This window comes from Lissotriton helveticus, chromosome 3_1 (assembly GCF_964261635.1).
Source record: "Lissotriton helveticus chromosome 3_1, aLisHel1.1, whole genome shotgun sequence".
NCBI classification, from domain to species: Eukaryota; Metazoa; Chordata; class Amphibia; order Caudata; family Salamandridae; genus Lissotriton; species Lissotriton helveticus.
The window spans coordinates 1,899,863,826-1,899,884,640 of record NC_136061.1 but is presented as its reverse complement, the minus strand read 5'-3'; the positions used below and the strand labels follow the sequence as shown (position 1 = coordinate 1,899,884,640).

At 45.7% G+C, this 20,815-nt stretch overlaps 1 long non-coding RNA gene across 1 annotated transcript in view; it reads right to left on the bottom strand.

The window, feature by feature from the left end:
- The window catches only part of LOC144825202 (uncharacterized), a 204,543-nt gene extending 188,341 nt beyond the window's left edge, over positions 1 to 16,202 (bottom strand). The window contains exon 1 of the long non-coding RNA XR_013609333.1: positions 15,838 to 16,202. This is a non-coding gene — a long non-coding RNA (uncharacterized LOC144825202). The remainder of the gene's footprint in view (positions 1 to 15,837) is intronic.
- Positions 16,203 to 20,815: the final 4,613 nt, after the last annotated feature.

Sequence of the window (20,815 nt, the reverse complement as noted above, 5' to 3'; positions counted from 1 at the left end):
GGTATGACTCACTACTTGTCTTGAGGCCACTGTTGATGCTAAAACATTTCTCAAATCTAGAATAAAAATCACTAATGTCTTCGTCTTGTTTCTGTTTACAGGCTGAGATTGCATCCCAGTCTTCCTTTTTCGTTGTTAACAATCTGGGTAAAACTTGAATCAATAATTCAGGTAATTCTTTACATTTCGCTCCAAGACCGGTACCTGGTACTCGTGCCTTATCTTCAGCTTCTAGAACTGCCCAATCGATCTTTTTCTCTCCCACCTCCCATTCTTTTTCCTTGAGCTTTTCATACACCCCTGCGGGCAACAGAACCTTTAACATTTTAATTATATCTGGATACGTGTATTCTCCCATACGGAGCATGTCTTTTAATTCTCGGTGGAACCCTGCTGGATCTTTATCGTGGCAGGGAATTAATTTTTTCATCTCTAGGAGTTCCATCTTTGTAATCGGAGTGTAAACAAACACTCGTTCTAGTTCGCCACCCGTTCCTCTAACTGGGTGGACTTCTCGTAACGGATTCTGTCTCTCCATGTAAAATGGTTTACTTTCTGGGGGTGGGACATGAACAAAATGCGGGTTCAGAAACGTTCTATATTTGTGGCGCTGTTCTAGAATGACACTAATTAAATCCGTACCTAGACCTTTCCATCTATACTGGAGTAACTCGTTCAGGATATCATGTAACGGACCTGGATCAGAGTGTTGACCCTCATACAGAGTAATGAGGTGCTGGATCATATACATACCCACCAGTCGTTGCTCGGCTGGGGGCAGTTTCAGAAACATTTGTGCCACTATTTCGTCAGGAAAAGTGGTAGAATCAGTAATCCATCGGACTGCTGATCGGGCTAGTTCTTGTTCATGCATAGTACTTAACTCACTGTAACCGATTCGTGATTTCAGAATGTGATCGGTGGCTTGAAACACTTGTTCTAGAGAACCTTGTTCTGGTGCTGGATGATGGAAAGTAGACTTGTGTTCTAGGCGTAAATGGCGATCTGGAAATCTAGATTTTCCTACATACGCTATTCTGGCGGAATGCTCGTCGTCTACCTCTTCAATATCAGAGTTACTTTCTTTCTCGCTTACTTGTGCTGCTTTACGCTGTTCGTGTAACTTTATTATTTCTTTACGGATTTTCTTGTACATACTCTCCATAGCACCGACGGTCTTGTGCTTACCCTCGGCTATATTATCACTCCACCTTGTCAGGATTTTCATTTCGGCCGGATCTTTAGACGGGTAATCTTGTTCTCTTATTAGACAGTTAATCAGGAACTTTAGTATCATAAGCTGGATCTCGGCTTTCCTTTGAGACATGGCCTCGCCAATGCTTTCTGGATCATCCCCTGTACGGATGAAACGATATATTCTGTCTAGGTCTTCTTTCATATTCGGTAGGGTGACTAGATACTCGGCCACCTTTCTTACGCGGAATGAATATAAAACCATATTATCCTCGCCTGGGACTGGATCATAGCCGCATTCATTAAGGGCTTTTCTTATTTCTGCTACAGACTGATGTCTGGGCGTACGCTGTGACGCTTGTGCATGTAATTCGGCTGACGTTAAACGCTTATGTGGCGGCGGGGTCTGAGGAGGACCTCCTCCTGCGGCCCCTAAACTAGAATCGTCGACTGATCCTCTTCGTACTAGTGTGGCAGGAAATTGAAATGCGGGCTGAACTGGTATGGCGGGCAGGACCGGGGGGACCGTAACAGGTACTGCAAGGGGTACCCCGGTGTCTGGAGGAACGGGAAGTGCCTGATTTACAGGGACTGGCGGAGCGCGAACAGGATTTGCATATTCTGGGACTGTGTCGTCCAAATAGGACGAAATAAAAATATCAGCTGCGGTCGGTTTGTGACGTAGCTTGGTCGGAACTAATGGTGGCGGGAATTTACTGGATGCCTCTGGGGTCGCTTTTGGCAAGCCCTCGGCAAGAAGAGGATACATACCCCTAATAAGAGCATGCCTCTGTCTGTCTGACTGTTCGGCTTTAACTTGTTCACCTATCTCGATTAGTTCTTTTTCTTGTGCTCGTTCTAAGGATTCTCTACTTAATTCTGACTTTCTGATTTCTTTTTCGGTTCTTTTATGAGCTTCTTTGCGCCATAACTCGATGGCATCTTTCTGTGACTGTCTGGCTTTCTTTTTCCATAATGCCTCTTCTACTCTCATGATGCACTCGGCATCCCACGTACCTGATACGGGCCACCTATACTTTTCCTCTAACTCTTTGGTATACTCTACCCATAAATCTAGATATAATATGGCACTTATGCCATGCTTCTGATACATAAAATGACCTGGACTGTCCCTAGGCGGAACTGGAACTGCTGCTTCCAGCAGACCCTTTCTAGTTTTTAACTGACGTAACTTAGAAAACAAGGGCATGACTGGACTGTAATCTAGACACAATACAATACACAATGAACACGATACTTATTCCCCATTCATACCACGACATTAAAATACATGAAGAACATTTAAAATAACAGTTCGAACAGAATACTACCTGGAATACGGAACACAGAATACATGAATTTTCTCGAGAACAGAACTGACTGGAACAGAAACTAGATGCACTGCTGAAACAGTACGAAACTTACCGGTCTCATAAAGAGACACGTCAGGACCCGCATCCACCGAAGTGGACACTTCGTTTGTGGGTCTGTGTACCACCAACCCACGGACCAGAGTCAATCAGATTGACCCTGTCTAGATACTACCCCAGTAACGGTACTCACCGGGCAGCAAGAACGGAAGGCCTCTGACTGGACTGGACTGCTACGACGACGGACGACGAACTTCGGACTTCAGTTACGGGTGGACCTCCGGATACCTCGGACCTTGGACTCTCGGCTTGGGCTCTGGTCGGGACTCGCCGCGTTCCTCCACCGTCTCGTCTGGATGCTGGACCGCCTCCTCCGTCTCCTCCGTGGGCCTGAGGGATACTTGAAGCAGAAATATCTGCCGGTGCGCAGAAGAGTTCCGTCACGACTGCAGAGGGTCAGGGGGTCGGTGTGGCTTCACCGACGCGTGGGGAAAGGGCAAGTCCCTGTTCGGGCGCCATTATGTGGTAAATAAATAAATAATACCTCTCTTTTTGAATGCATAAATGATTGACAGATAGCTCAATAAATAAGAGTCAAGATTCGAGGTAGTAGGAGTTTTGCAGGTTTAATACAGCATAAAGGACAGGAACAGGACAACCTGCACGGGAACAGAATGGTAAGCCCTGGCAGCGCTGCCAGGATCTGGACAAGAAGGCTAGGAAGGATAACTTTTTTAATAACAGTACATGAGCATATATACATAGCGCAAGCACATAGCATTACATTGCAATAGGCGTAGCAGTGGGTGGAGCAATAGGCGTGACGCGTAGCAGTCGCGAAAGATAAGGGTGAAAAGAGGTGTAACAGGGCGTATACATAGACATGTGATGCAAACGTAACAGAATATGTCATGAATGGGGCGGAAACCATGGAGGGGGCTACCTGAGGAGCCGGGACCTCTAACCTGATGGTGCGCGCAAACTGGCAATGACGTATCACTAGGAGAAGCTGGGGGCTATGAACTCTGTGCTAGGAGCAGAGACTGAAGTCTGGAGAGTCAGGGCGACATGTACCTAAACCCTATCTAGTATCTGATGTTTAGGGAACATGTTGATATAAACTAGAAGTCAGGAGGGGAAAAGCTAACAGACTCTAAGACTGGAGCATGCATTATTCTACATGTAGTGCGTGATGAAGAATATTAAATGACCATTAAATGCAGTATTTCTCTTACATGGAGACGTAAAAGCTAGACTATGACGGTAACTATTGATGCGATTCAGTAGCTTAGGAATGCAGAGAAGGAGGACTGAACTGATAACTGGAATCATAACATACTCTTGGCAGACTCAGAAGCAGAGCCAGGCTGAACCGGGCACTGTGAGGCAGGAAGTAAGTGAAGGGTCGAGGATACAGGTGGGGGCTGTATCGTTCCTCAGCGAGGGTTCAGGAGACAGGAGCTGAATCTGGTGTCCGGGCCCTTTTGAGGCCTAGAAACGGGGACTTTACAATGGAATAACGTGCACACTGAGAAACGTGGCAACGTAACTTTACATAGGCCTGATACTCGTATTATTCACGAGAACTGGAAACTGGCATACTAGAGGTGGACACAACTATAATTGCGTCTGTAATCAAACATGGGGAATAACATATGCATATTAATCATGCACATATAACATATGATGGATGACACGTAGGGACACAGAACATGGCAAAATTTACTTTTCCACACATCCCTTGTCCCCGGGTAACCCCACAATGAAATCCAGGGAGATGCAATCCCATGGCCTGGTGGGAGTCGGTAGTGGTTGCAATAAACCTTGTGGGCGTTTGTGATCCGGTTTCATGGCTGAGCAGGTCGCACAAGCGTTGATCCAGTTCTTCACATCCGCCCTCAGCGTAGGCCACCAGAACTGACGTGAGGCGTAGTCGACCGTCTTCTCCAGTCCGAAGTGTCCTGCACTGGCTGACTCATGGCACCACACGAATACCTGCTTCTGTAGTCTTGCGGTAGGCACCAACACACAGCCGCCCTTAACTGGAATGCCGTCGCGTACCTGCCACTCCTCGTGTCTCCGCAACCATGTTTTCCATCGAAAGGTATTGACTCCTTTCTGGACGTCGCGTAGGAAGTGCCCAGGCTGGATAGCCCCAACCACCGTGCTCGGGTTGATGATGGACTCTATTGCCGGTTGTGGACTCCGAGCTTCTGTGAATTGCCTAGACAGCGCGTCGGCCTTCCTGTTTTCTGTTCCTGGCCTGTATGTGATGGTGAAGTGAAAGCCGGAGAAGAACAACATCCACCGCATTTGGCGAGGAGACAATTGCCTAGCGGCCGTCATGAACTGGAGGTTCCGATGGTCGGTGTAGACCATCACAACGTGCTTAGCCCCCATCAACAGGTGTCTCCACTCGGAAAAGGCGTCCTTGATGGCCAAGAGTTCCTTCTCGGCGACGTGGTAGTTTCTTTCCGCCAGGTTCAATTTGCGTGACATGAACGCAACTGGATGTAGCACCCCCGTCGCAGGGTTCTTCTGCGACAGTATGGCTCCCACCGCCAGGTCAGATGCGTCCGCCTCTACCGTGTATTGCTGTTCAGGGTGGGCAAGGACAGGCGCGGATACGAAGGCGTGTTTCAAGGCACGGAATGCCCTCTCCGCTTCGTCCGACCAACCGAACGTCACCGACTTCCTCAATAGTTGTGTGATGGGCGTCACTAGCCCAGAGAACCCCTCTATGAACCGGCGGTAGAAGTTGGCAAAGCCAAGAAAGCTCTGTACGTCCTTGATGTTCCGTGGCGTAGGCCAGTCTGTTACTGCCTTCTCTCAGCCATGGTTTGGCCTTCTGGTCTCAACATGACCCCCAGAAATTCCACTGTTGTCACGTGGAAGTCGCATTTACTAAGCTTGCAGTAAAGCGAGTTGTCTCTAAGGATCTGTAGTACTGAGGCCACATGTTTCACGTGCTCTTCCGTGGTGTCCGAATAAATCAAAATGTCATCGATGTATACGACGACATATACATCCAGGATGTCTCTCAGCACGTCGTTCAAAAAGAACTGGAACACGGCAGGGGCGTTACATAGCCTGAAGGGCATGACTCTATACTCATATAGGCCGAACCTCGTTTTGAAAACCGTCTTCCACTCGTCTCCGCGACGCATGCTCACCAGATGGTATGCCCCTTTCAGATCGAGCTTGGTGTACACATGGGCCTTCTTCACTTGTTCCAGGAGCACGTTGATGAGGGGCAACGGGTATCGGTTCTTAATCGTGATGGCGTTGAGCGCCCTAAAATCCACACAAGCGCGGAGTTCCCCGTTAGCCTTAGGGATGAAGAACAGTGGTGAGGCCGCAGGGGATCTTGAAGGCCTGATGAAGCCTAGGCGAACCATCGTATCCAGGTATTCCCGGAGGTGGAGATTTTCTGGCTCGGACAAGGCGTACAACCTACCGCCAGGTATCGTTGCTCCTGGGACTAGGTCGATTTGACAGTCGTATACCCTATGCGGTGGGAGTGTTTCCGCTTGGTCATCATCGAACACGTCTCTGTAACCCCAGTAGGCTTCAGGGAAAACCACCTCCTTTTCAGCTGCTGTGGCCACCACCCACACCTGGTCCTCCGGAGCTTCCTTTTTCCGTGTGCAGACCCGTAAACAGAAAGGGGAGTCCATTCTTAGTTCCTGGGTCTCCCTGTCGATCGAGGGGTTGTGTCTTTTCAGCCACGGTAAGCCTAATATGATCCCGTACTGCGGAGCACAGATGACGTTAAAATCCAGAGTCTCTGTGTGTTGAGTCCCGTAGACTACCTCCATATTCCCGGTGTGGTGGCTGATGGGCCCTGAAATCAACCTGCGCCCATCCACAGCAAAGACTTCCTCCGGAACCACACACTTCTGTAGCGCTACTCCTACGCGATGTGCTTCCCTCTCGTCCATAAACAGCCCTGTGGCCCCTGAGTCGACCATTGCCGAGACCGAAACCCATCGGTTCCGAACCAACAACTGTAAAGGGATGAACAAGTGTCTCTTGCTCTCATATGAGTGTAGGTGTGCAGAAGGGATAGAACCATGACTCCGAGAACTGCAACTCAGCATTTTCCCTCGTATATTTGTGCCATAATGTATTAAACATAATAGGGCCACCACCATGCTTCACATACATATCAAAATTAGGAGTGCCTTCTGGAGGCGCCAACTGAGCTTCTTCCAATCAAGCATCTGCAAGAACAACAACGACAACAGAAAGACAGAGCTTACTAAGACCAGGGATTTTCAAAAAGAAAACAAATTTGTCATTAATATATATTTTTTTGCCTGGCAAAGCAATTGCAAATGCTTTTATCAAAAATGGTCCTCAGAGCGTCCCAAACTCAAACGACACAGGTACCATATCCACAAAGAACTAAAACAAACTCACCTGATATGAGTAGCACAAATGAGCTAATTCCCCACTGCCGACTCTTCAGTCCAAATGGTCAGATCCAAGGGTTTCGCCATTCAGGACTCCAGTCGGGATGACCACTGGGTGAGGCACCGTCCGGCAGGACGGAAGGGGCAGCTGTCAGCAATCAATACTCTTTGTGCAGGGATCCCAGAACCATCAGTCCCACCCGACGATAGCCTCGACCTCCCCTCTGTCTGCTGAAGGGGATGGACCAATCTGTTCGGCCTCCAACTGAAGGAAGTGGCCTGATGAACACCTCTCAGCCTTCCATACCATGAAGAGTCGTCAGACAGTAGAGAATACAAACCAATAACTGTTTAATCAAAATACACTCAGAGCGAAGCCCAATCTGCCCAGTTTCTAGGAGTGTTGCAGAGGGACTGAAATCGTCAGGCATAAAGATACATTATGTACATTTCGTAACTGGGCTAGAACACGCACATAGTGGAATTTTTCGAGCAGATGCAGCTAAGCAATAGAATACAAGGAAAAAAACAATCTCAGTGCTCATATCTTACACAAATTTGCAGAGTCCAAGGTTGTTCCAGTCGGGCCCGTCACCAGACAAGTGGGAGAAGGCATTTATTTAGTGAGAAAGGTAAGCGTTAATAAGAACAGCCTATTCATTAGCGAAGCAAAACCCAACCTTGGAGAAACGAAACCCAGCAGAGGCCTTTTCTCAGAAATAGCTAAGGATTAGTTTAGATCATGATTCAAAATGGCGTCTGAATAGAAAATGGTGCCACGAATGCTAACTTACATAGGATAATGCGTAAGCGGGAACATTTCTATTCGAACATGTGCTACAACACCAACATTCAAAGTCACAGAGTATAAGCTCTTCACTATGGCAGTTTAGCACAGGAAATGCATCAGTGGTATAGAAAGAGGGACGGGAATATGCGACTTTACAGCCAGATCTGTCGACTTGGGAAGTGGGGAACCATGTTCGAGTCTCAGCGTCAGCTCAACATTCTGTGTTTCCAGGCAAAATGTTTAATTTCTCTGTGGTGTATAAAGTGAATGTGACCTTGTGTATTGTAAGCAGTGCCCAGGAAAATCATTCTACTTTATGCAGGTTGAATTTGCGCTGTATAAAAATATTGCAAAAAAAATGGAAGATCAATGCCATATGTGGATTGCAAGTGTGTTTACCCCATCGACATGTATGGGCACTGCAGTAACACGTCAGAGAAAAAGCTTTCATGAAGAAAAAAACCCTATTTTTATGAATCAACTTTGGGACCCTATGAGTTTTACGTAAACCATGTAAACCCACATGGTTGGGTGCTTAGTGGATAGAAGTGGAAGATGATACATACGAAACACAATTATGTCCTCACTATGAACAGTCACCAAAACATGTTTGTAATTGTATAGGCAGAGTTGCATTTTTGCAAGAGGTCTAATTGTGAATAAAAGTTTAGTTTTACAATTTTGCTTGAGAAAAGATAAAATCTTCCTTAAAAGTAATTTTGACTAAATTGTGAAAACTCCACTTCAGTGGTGAAAGTAGATTTTTGATATCTCTTGTGGGCAAGTTCCTTTTCAGTAAGGGTGTAGCCAGAAAAATGAAACTACTCCCTTCCTTAGAATCATATCCTGAATGAAACTGAGAAAGTGGCTGAGGTGAGCGAGCACTGCACTCATGTGGTTGCTTCCCTTAAGAAATCCTTTAAAAGATGTGGCCAAATTGAACCTTTTCTATCTGCCTTCTCAGTGAACTTGCACTTTCATCCATCCATCCCCCTTCTCTGCCTTTCCATCCATCTCTCATACATAGCTCTATCCATCCCTTCAATCCTCCTTTCAATTAATTCATTCTCACTTCACTTTATCCATACTTCTATCTATCCATTGTTACTTCTTACCACCAATCCATCATCCTTACATCTCTCTACCCACCTAACATCCTTTCTTCAATGCATTCTTTTCAACACTCCATCCTTCTCTCCATCATTCCACCCATACTTTCATGCCTCCATACCTCTTTAGCTACCATATCATCATCCATCTCTCCATCCACTACCCATACATTTCCTCTCCATTCATCCATCTCTCCATCTCTCCACCCACACATTCCTCACTTACTTTTTTTGTTCTGCTAATGTTCTCTTGTTGCATTTTTCTCCACCCCGGGGCTCCATTGTGCTTTTCCCTCCGTATCTCCATTCAAAATCAAAGTGAACAAAAACAACATCATAAAGATTGTATTTCAGACTCACCCCCCGCTCAAGTTGATAAAGTGGGGGTTTCATGATGCCCATGTCAAGCAGAGATAAACCCACCTAGGCCTTCCTTTCACACAGTTGCAGAGATCAGTACTTCACTTATGAGTGAAGAATTGCATTAGCAGGAAACAATATATCCACTTCTGAAGACAGTTAGTTGGGCAAAAGATGGTCTCTTAGCTGGTATGAACCAATTGGGAGGGGACAGGACTATGATGCATCATAAAGGATCGGACCAAGAAGCATTTCTTTTCACACACAAATACCATGTGGAAATCGAAGTATAAGAACCCTTAATTCAGAGGGATCCCTCAGAGAAATCATTTCATATCGGGACAGGAGGTGGATCCGGGTGGGAACTTGGAGTTCCTGAGATGGGAGCATGACTTCTGCCATTTTGGATAGAGACCTCATTGAACATTTACAGTACAGTGAGACATGAAGTGCTAAAAAAGAGAGTTTCATTTTAGCGGGAATTCAGCTGGGATTTGACTTAGGAAGTCTTCAGTCACTGGATAGGGCATTGGGTAATTCCTCAGAGGATTTAAAAGATCTGGAGAAAGAAGAATTCAGTCTGACACATTGCCTCAAGCACAGCAAAGACTGTAGAAGGATTCAAATCTGTGTGGGAAAACTAGTTGCAGTTGAGAGTGAACAGCACTGGACCATGTGGAACCCCTAGATGGAAAGACGACTGGACCCATTAAGTTTGTCCACTGCCTCTGCAAGCTGTAGGAGACACCAAGAGTGCATTTTGTGGCATGTACAAGAAACTGGGACTCCTGGTTGCAGCAAGATAAGTGCCAGGTAGGTTTGTCTCACCCCGGAGCTTTGACTGGAGCCCCACAGAACAGGGCTGTCAAAATTGAAAGCATTGTAGGGTAGTAGTGTTACTGTTCCCCTAACTTTTCAGTCTCTGAGGCAAACATTTTTCTTGTAACATTTTCTTATGTTTGTTTTTGATGAAATAATAGACTTTGATGGCCATTTTTGTGTGATGTATGTAGACTGAGATTGAAACATACATCCCAGTGTTCCAATGTCCATTTGCTCCCAGTTCCTTAATCTCTTTCAATCCTTTTTATGGTTGGCTTGACAGCTCATCTGTCGCCAGACAATTATGTGAGCATCACTGAAGAGGGGTTGTGGCTCCTCACACATGTTTGGAGCCAGGGATACATGTTTGGATTGGGCAGAAGTTGTATGCTTGCCCTCCGGCAGTTGTGATCATTTTGTTTTTTTATCCTGCTGCCTAAGCTTAAAATTTTTGGGGCACAAACATGACATTGGAATGCTATTAAAGTGTCCTGGATACTAGATAATTCATGTTGTTTCACTCTTGCTGCAGCTCGTTTGTGAGGAGATAGGTTATTAACCTACATGGATTTTTAGGTCTGGCTTGACAGTGGAACTATCACAAGACCTTTTCACCTCCACCAATATTATTCTTCCACATACATAGATATCTATTCCCATGTCATTTACTTGTAAAGCTTCACGTTACCATACAACATTCCTTTATAACCTAACCTATTGGCATGGCCAATGCTTGTTATATCATTTTGCTTATTAACTTTTTCTGGATTTTTCTAAATTGATTTGAAAAGTATCTGTGCAGATTATTTAACATTGCTGTTGTCTGCTACTGATTGATCTACCATTCATTTCTCTTGGAAACTGTCTGATGCTTGTGCTGTACTCATCTGTGTCGTGACCAATCCACACTTTGTTTTGTTAAATTTGTAGGGTCATCCCATCCCAAAATATTAACATTCACTCTAAATAAAACTACTAAAATTGCTTTGTAGGGAAATAAGGGCTAAGCATAGATAAAAAGAAGAGGAGATAGAATTACTGGCGGACCCAAAGTGCCAATGTCCACCAATAAGTGGACATATGTATTTGTAGTTTATGCTAGTGTACAATGTTAACATACCTTGGCAAAGCCAATAGGCTCAACTCTGCGAGAGCTATTGGCTTCATTTATTCTTTATTTTTTTCTGTGTTGTACAGCACTGTGGTTGTACATTGTGTTTAAAGTTTTATTCGAAATTGCCATGAAACAGTGATTATTCTTTTGTTATGTATTAATGCATAGGGAAAGGTGTGAGCTTTGAATGAAAATGTGAAATAGAAGGGAAGTAGCAACACAAATAATGGCTGTCTCAAAAATGTATTAAGATATAGTCAACAATGCACTTTTTTGGGGGAGTTGAGGGCGCTTTATATAGAGAATGGGATGGGTAGTGGTAGGTAATAAGTAAGGTGGATAATAAGTAGTGTGATAGTAAATACACATCAAGTTTAGTGGAAAGGACTACTTATTTTTAATGTAGGAAACAATGTATTTAAATTGATGGGAATGATGCAGATGAATTAATGTGCACCCGTAAAAAAGCTGAATGAAACTTACCCTCTAAAATTGCAAATTAAGAGAGGTGGAAAGCACATTTAATTTTCTCATCCCAAACGAAGCAGAATGCATCAGAGTGTGTGTATGAGGCAAGCAGTTCCTCGAATGTGATAACGTGTGCTTGAGCTAAGAATGAATGCTATTTGTTTTTAAAAGTAAAGCAAAAGTGTGTCCTTGAAGCTTGTTTTCTCGCACAGTAAAGCTAAAATTAAAAAATAGGTTGTGGGTGAGGTACAGTGCAACTATTGTTGAAAGCTGTCTAACTTAAGAAATAAAAGACAGCTTTGTCTCAGCAAGAATAATGGTAAATTTAAAGCTGGATGTAATGTAATGTCAAGGTATTTGTAGAGCCACTGCCACCAAGAAGTTTCCTGGCGCTATTACTCATACCGCTGTGGAACCCTTCCTGGCTTTCCCTGTGAAGTGTCCACTCCTGGGCACCCCCAGGGTGAATTTATGTGAGTAAAACACTAGCACATGAACAGTGGCATTAGCCCAAACATAGTTTGGAAAAAATAATCAAAAAACGTTTTTGCACATTTGGTGTATTTTAATTTCTATTGTAAAACATGATTAAATGATAAAAAAGTTTTAAGTACATTTGTATCGATACAGTAAAAGGTCCCAGAGTAAAGTGAGAAATGGTAGGTTCTGCTTGCCGAAATACTAGAAACCGCCGGGATCCATTTTCTACCGGTCCGCGTTCAGCTCTTTAATTCACGTATCAGACGCTGGGAACCGCGTGCAGCCAGGCTACGTCAATCAACCTCTAAAGCCGGGCCACACTAGTTAATCGAGTGAAAGGGTGCAGATTACGAAATAAAGACGCCGGGAACCATATGCAGCCGGTACACATAAATTGTCTTCAAAACAGGCGGTAAAATTTGCTGCTAAACGCTAAAAAGCGGATGTTCTCAGAACACCAACATTGGAGAACCTACCATTTCTCACTTTACTCTGGGACCTTTTACTGTGTATCTGCTCCTATACTGGCTCCAATTCCGGTACCACGTGTTGGTATTTATAGAAATATGATGGTACAGTCCTGAGGAAGACACAGTTGTGTCGAAACGCGTAGACAGGAAACCATCTTTTTATTGTATTATATACGTACCTGATGTATGTTTAGATCCATGCATATGCTATAATGCTGGAAGATTTTATCATGTATCGATACAAATGTACTTAAAACTTTTTTATCATTTAATCATGTTTTACAATAGAAATTAAAATACACCAAATGTGCAAAAACGTTTTTTGATTATTTTTTCCAAACTATGTTTGGGCTAATGCCACTGTTCATGTGCTAGTGTTCTACTGAGGATTTGCCTGGGTATTTTACTCACATAAATTGTCTTGCCCTGACCCAGGAAATTGATCCAAATCAGGGGGTCCTTGTTTGTTTCACATATTATCACCCCCAGGGTGAAGCCAGGCATCCTAGCGCTGTTCGGGCCGGTGTGGAGGTTAAGCAAGCTATTGCCCAGAGTTGCAGCGTGGGGCCCATGATTAGAATAGGCACCGAGGCGAGAATTGTCAGGTCCGAGGAAATTGAGCCCAAGACCCACCGAGGCGGGAATTGAACCCTGGTCCCGGGCCAGAACTCTGCATCAGGGTCTGCCGCTCTAACCATTGAGCCACACTCCTCCACCAATTTAAAGCTGGATGTAAACGTTGCCCTCTTGGCCGCTTTTTGGACACCAAAGCTAAAATAAGTGTCAGTCAGTGAGTCAAAACCACTTTATTCGATTAATTAAAATCATAAAAGTTCATAAAAAAATTCATATATGGTTAAAATATAATTGGGTGACACAACAATAAAAACAATCTCATTTAAAACAATTCCATATTTTGTCTTTCCCTAAAAATACGATAAAATTCATGTTACAATCATTGCTGGGCATCTTATTCTTTTGATCCGGGCAGCAGCTACCAAGAAATTTGCAATATTAAAAATGTTTATAATAATTGCAGGTACAATAGAGCGGGTATGACCTGTAGGAACCCCTTTCCTGGTATAAGTGGAATAATAAACTTCTTTCTAATATCAAAATACAAATCACAAAACAATATAAAGTGCACAGTGTCCTGAATTGAACTATGATCACAGTAACAAAGTGCTGCATCCTCTGGTTTGCTCCAGCCATGAAAGTTCCCCAATATGAGGTGGATCAGATTAAAACGAAATCTTGTCAATTGCCAGCGATGGAAAGGCTTTGTTACTAACTTTAGGTAAGGCTCAATAGATGGAGATGTAATTAATAAAAAATGAGGCCTTACCAGAGGATTTTTTAATTCCTCGCTCTCACGTTCCTGTGCCCTTAAACTCTTGAAATGTACTTTAACCCAACAAATATCACCTTTGATGATTCCTTCCGGTGCATCAGAAATTTCAGGGCGCCCGAGTTTTGAGAACGTTGCCTTAATATAAGAGAGCCAAGGTATGTCGGTAGTTCTATCTAGAATGACACAATCTTTTAAAATCTGGCGATTCTAAGTAAGTTCGGGGTTCAACCAGGTTTTTATCCAACAAATTAGGGTCGGAAACATATCCCATCCCCAGCTCCTGATGCATGGCGAAGGTTGGAGTTGATTGGGGGATAGACAGAAGTGAACGAAAAAATTTATTTTCAACCTTCTGTATCCCCTCCACTTGCTTGTACCCCCATATTGCTGCGCCATATATCACTATCGCTAAACATTTCGCCTTATAGATAGCGAGGACAGCCTCACAGGGCTTTCCTCCTAATCGACGGGCGAAACTTAATAGGGCAGATGAGGATCTACCTACACTATTTATTTTTGCTAGAAACTGAGGGGCCCATGAGCATCTGTCATCGAACAGGACCCCAAGGTAAGTAAGAACCTTAACTCTTGTGACCTCTGCCCCTTTACAATAAAAGTTTCTAACCTGATTTTTGCGTGGACACATAGTCAGAACATGCGATTTAGCGATATTTAGCGACATTGATTCCTATGGGCCTTGAAGCCCATAGGAATCAATGGCAAATACCGATTCGGTAATTATCGAATCGGTAAATACCGAATCCTGCCAGGGGGAACGGGGTGTCACTGACACCCTGTAGCACCCCAATGTCAGGCTTGTGTGCCATGTGGCACACAGACATGGCATAGGTGTACATTCACAGATGTGCAAGTACACCTGAATTCCAATATGATTGGGTGATAAAATACCGAATTCTGAAGGCCTGTAGCACTGTAAACAGTGCTACCTACATCTGGGATTTACCGAATCGGTAAAATTACCGATTCGGTATTTTACAGAATCGGTAAATTTACCGATTCTGTAAAATAATGGCCTCTACATCTCAATCACCAAATACGGACGGTATTTGGTGACCTACATCGGGCCCTTAGTCTTCCTAGTTGAAGTCCTCTCAGATTCCCTATGGCCATTACTTGTTATAATAGAGCCAAGCACAGGGATCTCAACTTTTGGTGGGCTCAAAATCATAGGCACCGGGATAATTAGGGGGGGGAGGAGAAGGGTCTGTTTGCAGAGCACGCTTAGAGGAAGCAGGTATTTGGGCAGAGCCAGGTACACAATTGAGCATAGTTAAAATTGAGTTAAAACGATCACATTTCTCAAGCAGACTGGCAACACAAATATTCAGTGTATCAATGATGTCCTTAGCGACGCTGGTTAGGGCCTTCTCCAACCGGTTAGTAAAAATTTCCTCTACCATGTCCCGTACAGTAGACTCTATAAAATTAGTTGTAACAGGGCCCTGTTTCAAAGAAGCACTTTTGGTAGCTTTGTCCCGCTTATTCAACCTCTTTGTTGCTCTCTTTATCACGTTGCTCTGTGTATTCGGTTGCCCTTTGTTAACTGGGTCCTGACTGGGCAGTTTACAGGGAGTATTATTTATGGACACTGCAACCCTCTCCTCGGGAGCGACACGAGGCAACTCAATGACTCAAGGTGGATTATTAACAAGTACAGTGGGCTCCAGGGGGACTGGATTATTCATATCCGAGAGTGATGAACCAACTATTGGTACATCAATAGAGTCCAGCCCGAGTTCCCTCTCTGCAATGGCGATTTCTGTAGTCAAAACGCCCACTGCCGAAGTAAGATAGGAAATTATAGATGCGGATTTTCTCGGGACTTTGGCTTTTACCCCTCCCTGATCTTGTGAGGAATAGAGTTTCCGCTTACCCATTTTGAAGCTTCAGAGTGAAGAGGGGTGGCCCAGCCCGGCCTCTACTGGGCGTTGATTTTATCCTCCCCGATGTCCTGGGGGAGGGACTACTGCTCCTCTGCGTGCAGCGTACCCCGCTTTCCTCACACACGCCCAAGTGCCTCGCAGGTCGAAGCGTCTCCCGCGAAGCGGGAGGCGCGAGTTGTTAATGAAGGTCCCGGTGTCCTGGGGGAGGGGCTACCGCTCCTCTGCTCGTGGCGTCCACTGCTCCTCCTCACACATGCCCAAGTGCCTCGCAGGTCGAAGCGTCTCCCCGAAGCGGGAGGTGCGAGTTGTTAATGAAGGTCCCGGTGTCCTGGGGGAGGGTCTACCGCTCCTCTGCTCGCGGTGTCCCCCGCTCTCCTCACACACGCCCAAGTGCCTCGCAGGTCGAAGCGTCTCCCGCGAAGCGGGAGGCGCGAGTTGTTAATGAAGGTCCCGGTGTCCTGGGGGAGGGGCTACCGCTCCTCTGCCCGCGGCATCCCCCGCTCTCCTCACACATGCCCAAGTGCCTTGCAGGTCGAAGCGTCTCCCATAAAATAAGTGAATGGTATTTTTTTTCGTGTACCTTGCACACATCCTGTGTTTTTGCAGTCTCAACTGTTGTTTAAAGATGTCTAACAAATGAATTGAAAGACAGCATTGTTCAAGGAAAACAAACCTTAGGTTGGGGTTGAAGTGCAGTCGCAAATATTGTATAAAGCTGTCTAACTTAACGAATGAAAGGAAGCATTGTCTGAGGTGGAATAAAGGTAACTTTAAAGCTGAATGAAAATGTTGCCCTCTTGGTCGCTTTTTGGACACCCATAAACTAAAATATAAAATTTTCCAATGTACCTTGCACACATCTTGTGTTTTTGAAGTGTAACTATTGTTTAAAGCTGTATAACAAAATAATTGAAAGTCAGCGTTGTTTGAGGGGAATGAAATGTAGTTTGTGGAGCAGTCACAAATATTGTTTTAAAGCAGTCCTACTTAATAAATGAAAGGCAGCATTGTCTGAGGTAGAATAAAGGTAAATACAAACACCCTCACTTGCAATGTCCATTTGATTTGAAATAAGAAAATGTGCTTACCATTCCGATTTCACTTGCAATGTTAGGGGGGCAGGGGGGGGGGGCATTATTCAGTTTTTTTCATGTCCACATTAAGTAACTTGCACTACAATCACAAGAAGTTGTGGCACCACTGGGACTTGAATGGGGTTCTCCAGCTACAAAGGCACAGCTCTTCACATAGCAAGACCCGCATTGGTATATTTTTTGTTATCTGCATATCAGTGACCTTTGAAGCTGGAGAACCCATAAGTCCCGCTGTCACCACAACTGCTTGAAATTATGATGCAAATTAATTGACATGCACATTTCAAAATGATGAATGAAATTTCCCATGTAACATTGCAAGTGAAGAGAGAGTTGGAATCACAATTTTTTATCTTAAAGGAAACGGAAGACAACAGAGTGTGTGTATAACAGGCAAGCAGTTCCGACTGTGATAACATATGTGCTTGAGTTAAAAATAAACACTCATGTGCAAGGTCCCCTCAAAGTCCAATGTAAAACACATGAATTCAGTCAGATTAAAATTGTTTTGAAAAAAACACAGTAAGGATGTGCCAGGGATGGAATTGCAAACAGTGCTGAAAGCTAAATAAGCATTTGGACACGGACAGCAGGAGGGAGCAGACAACCGAAACAGCTACAAAGTCTTCACTCTGTAGAGTGGCTCACCAAAAAGAAACTAAATAGCTGCCAAAAGTGTAAGCCTTGTAAGGATTCAAGAACTTGGGCCATTCCATGGGAGGGTCACATACAAGCTCGGGGAAGTGTCCCCCGTAGAGCTGACCAGCAGGAAGCAAGGTATTTAGAGTGGCTTTGAAGCCATTCAACGGTAATTATGGGCAGCCTCCAAGCCCACTGGCAGTAAACAACAAGTTTCGAAGATGCATTACCCCCAGCTCCCCCCGGTCCTCATCTCATTCAGTACAAAGTGGAGATAAGCATCTCTCGACAGAAAAAAGACTAGAGGAATGCTGGGACCCTAACCTGGCCCCTCCCACTTGGAGTACATACGCAGTACTTACCCAGCATTCCGCCTGTTCTTTTTTTCTGTCTGTTGACAGAATTGGTACGAGGTGCTGGTGCTGCTCCTGCTGGGCTGGAGTGTTTTTTTTTCTTTCACTCCCCGTCTGGCTGCTTGGCTGAGCGAGTGGGGTGTCTGCTGGTACGCCTCCTGGCCTCCCGGGTTTGTGCCCCCTCCCCCTCTTTTTTGGGGAGCCGCTCTCGTTGGCAGTGTCTGCCATTCTGTACGGGGGAGGGTTGGGGCCTGTGCCGCTGTCTTTTAAGGCCCTTGCTGGTTCTCTGCTGGGGCCTTCCCTGGTTGTGGGTTGGACCTCCTGGTCCTTCTGTTTGGGCGTGTTTCTTATCAGCGGACCTGGCTTCCCATCTGCTTGGCACTCTGTTGCCTTGGTTCTGCCCAGGGAGTTCCTCCCCTTCTCCTGCTCTCCCTTGGTGCATGCCGGGCCATGGTAATTGTGAGCCTGGGTGGTCTGCTTGGCTTTCGCCCTGGCTTCTGTTGCCTTTCCGGTTTGTGAGGTTTTGGGGATTCTTTTCCCTCCCCTCTGGGATGGGGGTTTCAAGGCTCTGGAGGTTGGCCCTGTCCCGCCCCTTCCAAGCCTCTGTAGGTCGTGTTGTAGGCCCTTGGTCTTGGCTGGCCAGTCTGTTCTTGGTCGGCATTCAGCCTAGTCTTTTTGGGGCTGTCTCTGGCTGGGCTGTTCTTTTGACTGTTTCTGGTCTTGCAGCCTCTGCTGCTGGTGTTGGGGCTCGCTTGGGTTTCCCTTCCTGTGGTCTTGGGTTCTCTGGGTCGCTTGGTCGGCTGGCTGTTCCTTTGAGGGGTCCGTTGCGTCTCTTCTCAGGGGTCGGTGTGTGCCTTATCCGGGGCTGCGGCTTCCTGCTCCGGTCACCACAGGTTTGCAGTTGTGGTGGTCGGGGCTTCTTTGGTTTCCCCTGGTCTTGTTGACCTTGGGGTTGGTCTCGTCAGCTCCTGCTGCTTGGGGCTTTGCTGTCCGACCCTGGTTCTGTTTGGGCCTTGCTCTTGGGCGGTGTTTGGCCCACCTGGGGTTCTGATCTTAGTCAGGCCTGCTCCCTTCTGGCTCTTTGGACCTTGTGGGTAGGCTTTCCGGGGGTTGTGTTTGTGTTTCCCCAGTTTTTGTTTGTGGATGCCTTGGCCTTCCCTCTTGGGCTGGCCTTGGCCTCTGTCTCCGCCTACCGGGCTTGGTGGTTGGTGGTCGGCTTCTGTCTGCTCTGGTGGTTGGTGCTGACCATTCTCTCCCTGGGCCTTGGGCTCGTCTTTGGGGTTTCAGAGGCTTGTCTAGACTCTCTGGGGCCCGGTCGTTCTGGTTTGCTCTGAGTGGTCCTGCCCTTGGTTGGTTTTGTGGATTTGTAACTTTCCGTGTTGGCTGGTCCTGTCCTCTTTCCTTTTTGATTTGGTCCTCTGTGCCTGCCTGGTGGTGCTGGGCATCTCAGCCTTTTTGTCCATTGAGCGCCATGGGCCGTGTTATGTTTGTGCTTCATCTTCTCTGGCCTGCTGCGGTCCGGGGTGTTGGTTACTTTGGCACCTTCCCCGTCTGGGGTATTTGCTCCTGGTGTCTCTTTGTGCTGGTTGCCTTTTTGGGTTTGCTCCGTTTTGCCTGGCGGTGTGGGTTTTCCCTTTTTTTGGCCTGCGTTCTCTGTTTCTCTTTTTCTGTTTGGCTGACTCCTTGCTGGCACTGTCTCCTTCTGTTTTCCATTGGTTCCGGTCCTTGGTTGGGTGCCTGCTGGCTGGTTTTGGCTTGTTGGCCCGTTGGGCCGCTAGGGTCTTCTTTTTCTTCTTGCTGCCCTTTTTTTGTTGTTGGGCTTTTTCTCCCCCTTCGTTGTCCATTGAGGGGTTGCTCCTGATGTTTGCTGGTTGCCCTCTGTGGGTTGTCCGCCTCTTCGTCTTGCCCGTTGTTTTGCTTGGTGCATCCCTGCTTTGGTGGGGCGCCTTCTTCTGTGGGTGCTCTGCCTGGTGTTTCCAGAGGTTCTCTCTTTTTGCTTCCCTTGTGATGCTGTCTTTGGTGTATTTTCCTGGGTGTGCTTGCAGGTTTTTGGAAGGCCAGGTTTCTGCTTTGGTATGCTCCACTTTGTACTGAATGGGGCGAGGACAGTAGGGACTTGGGGGTAATGCTCTATTACTTACCGATAGTCCTCTATTACTCCGGTTCCCTTTGTCCTTGTCCCATTCATTCGCCAGCCCCCCCTCCCAGACTGCTGGCCTTCCTGTTGGGGGCTTGGTGGTTCAGGCGGAATGATGGGTAAGTACTGCTCATGTACTCCCAGTGGGAGGGGCAGGGTTAGGGATGAGGACAACGGGACCCGGAATTACCGGTAAGTAATAGAGCAACTCATATGCTGTTTACGCGAGAAATAAAAGAACCCAACGGCACAATACAGGACGGGGCGATAAACACAGAAAACCATAGGGCACAAAATAGATGACTTGCTAGTTATTTAAAAAAGGACAGTGTGTAACGGTAAATTGTAAATTCAAACATCATGTTCTAATCAAAGATGATGACATTCACTACCAAGTTTCATGGTGACATGGACGGGATGCCTATAATATTAGAAAAGGAAAAAGCGGATACTTCGGTTAATATTGAGATATTAAATAAGTGGTTAGGCTTTTAGCAAGGCAGAGAAAGTATATATATGATTTTGAGACACTCAACAATGACCCAGCGAGGAAAGATAGGAAACACATTTGACAACAATTCCCTACATGACAAATGCTTTAAAAAAAAAACTATTGATGTTTCAGGAGGAAGGATTCCCTTATAAACAGGGAGAAGACTCCGTATTGGGACGAAGATAGATCCAAAGTATTACAAGTGTCCTAAATGATTCATTTTTAAGGCTGACATCAATAGATTGTGTGTGC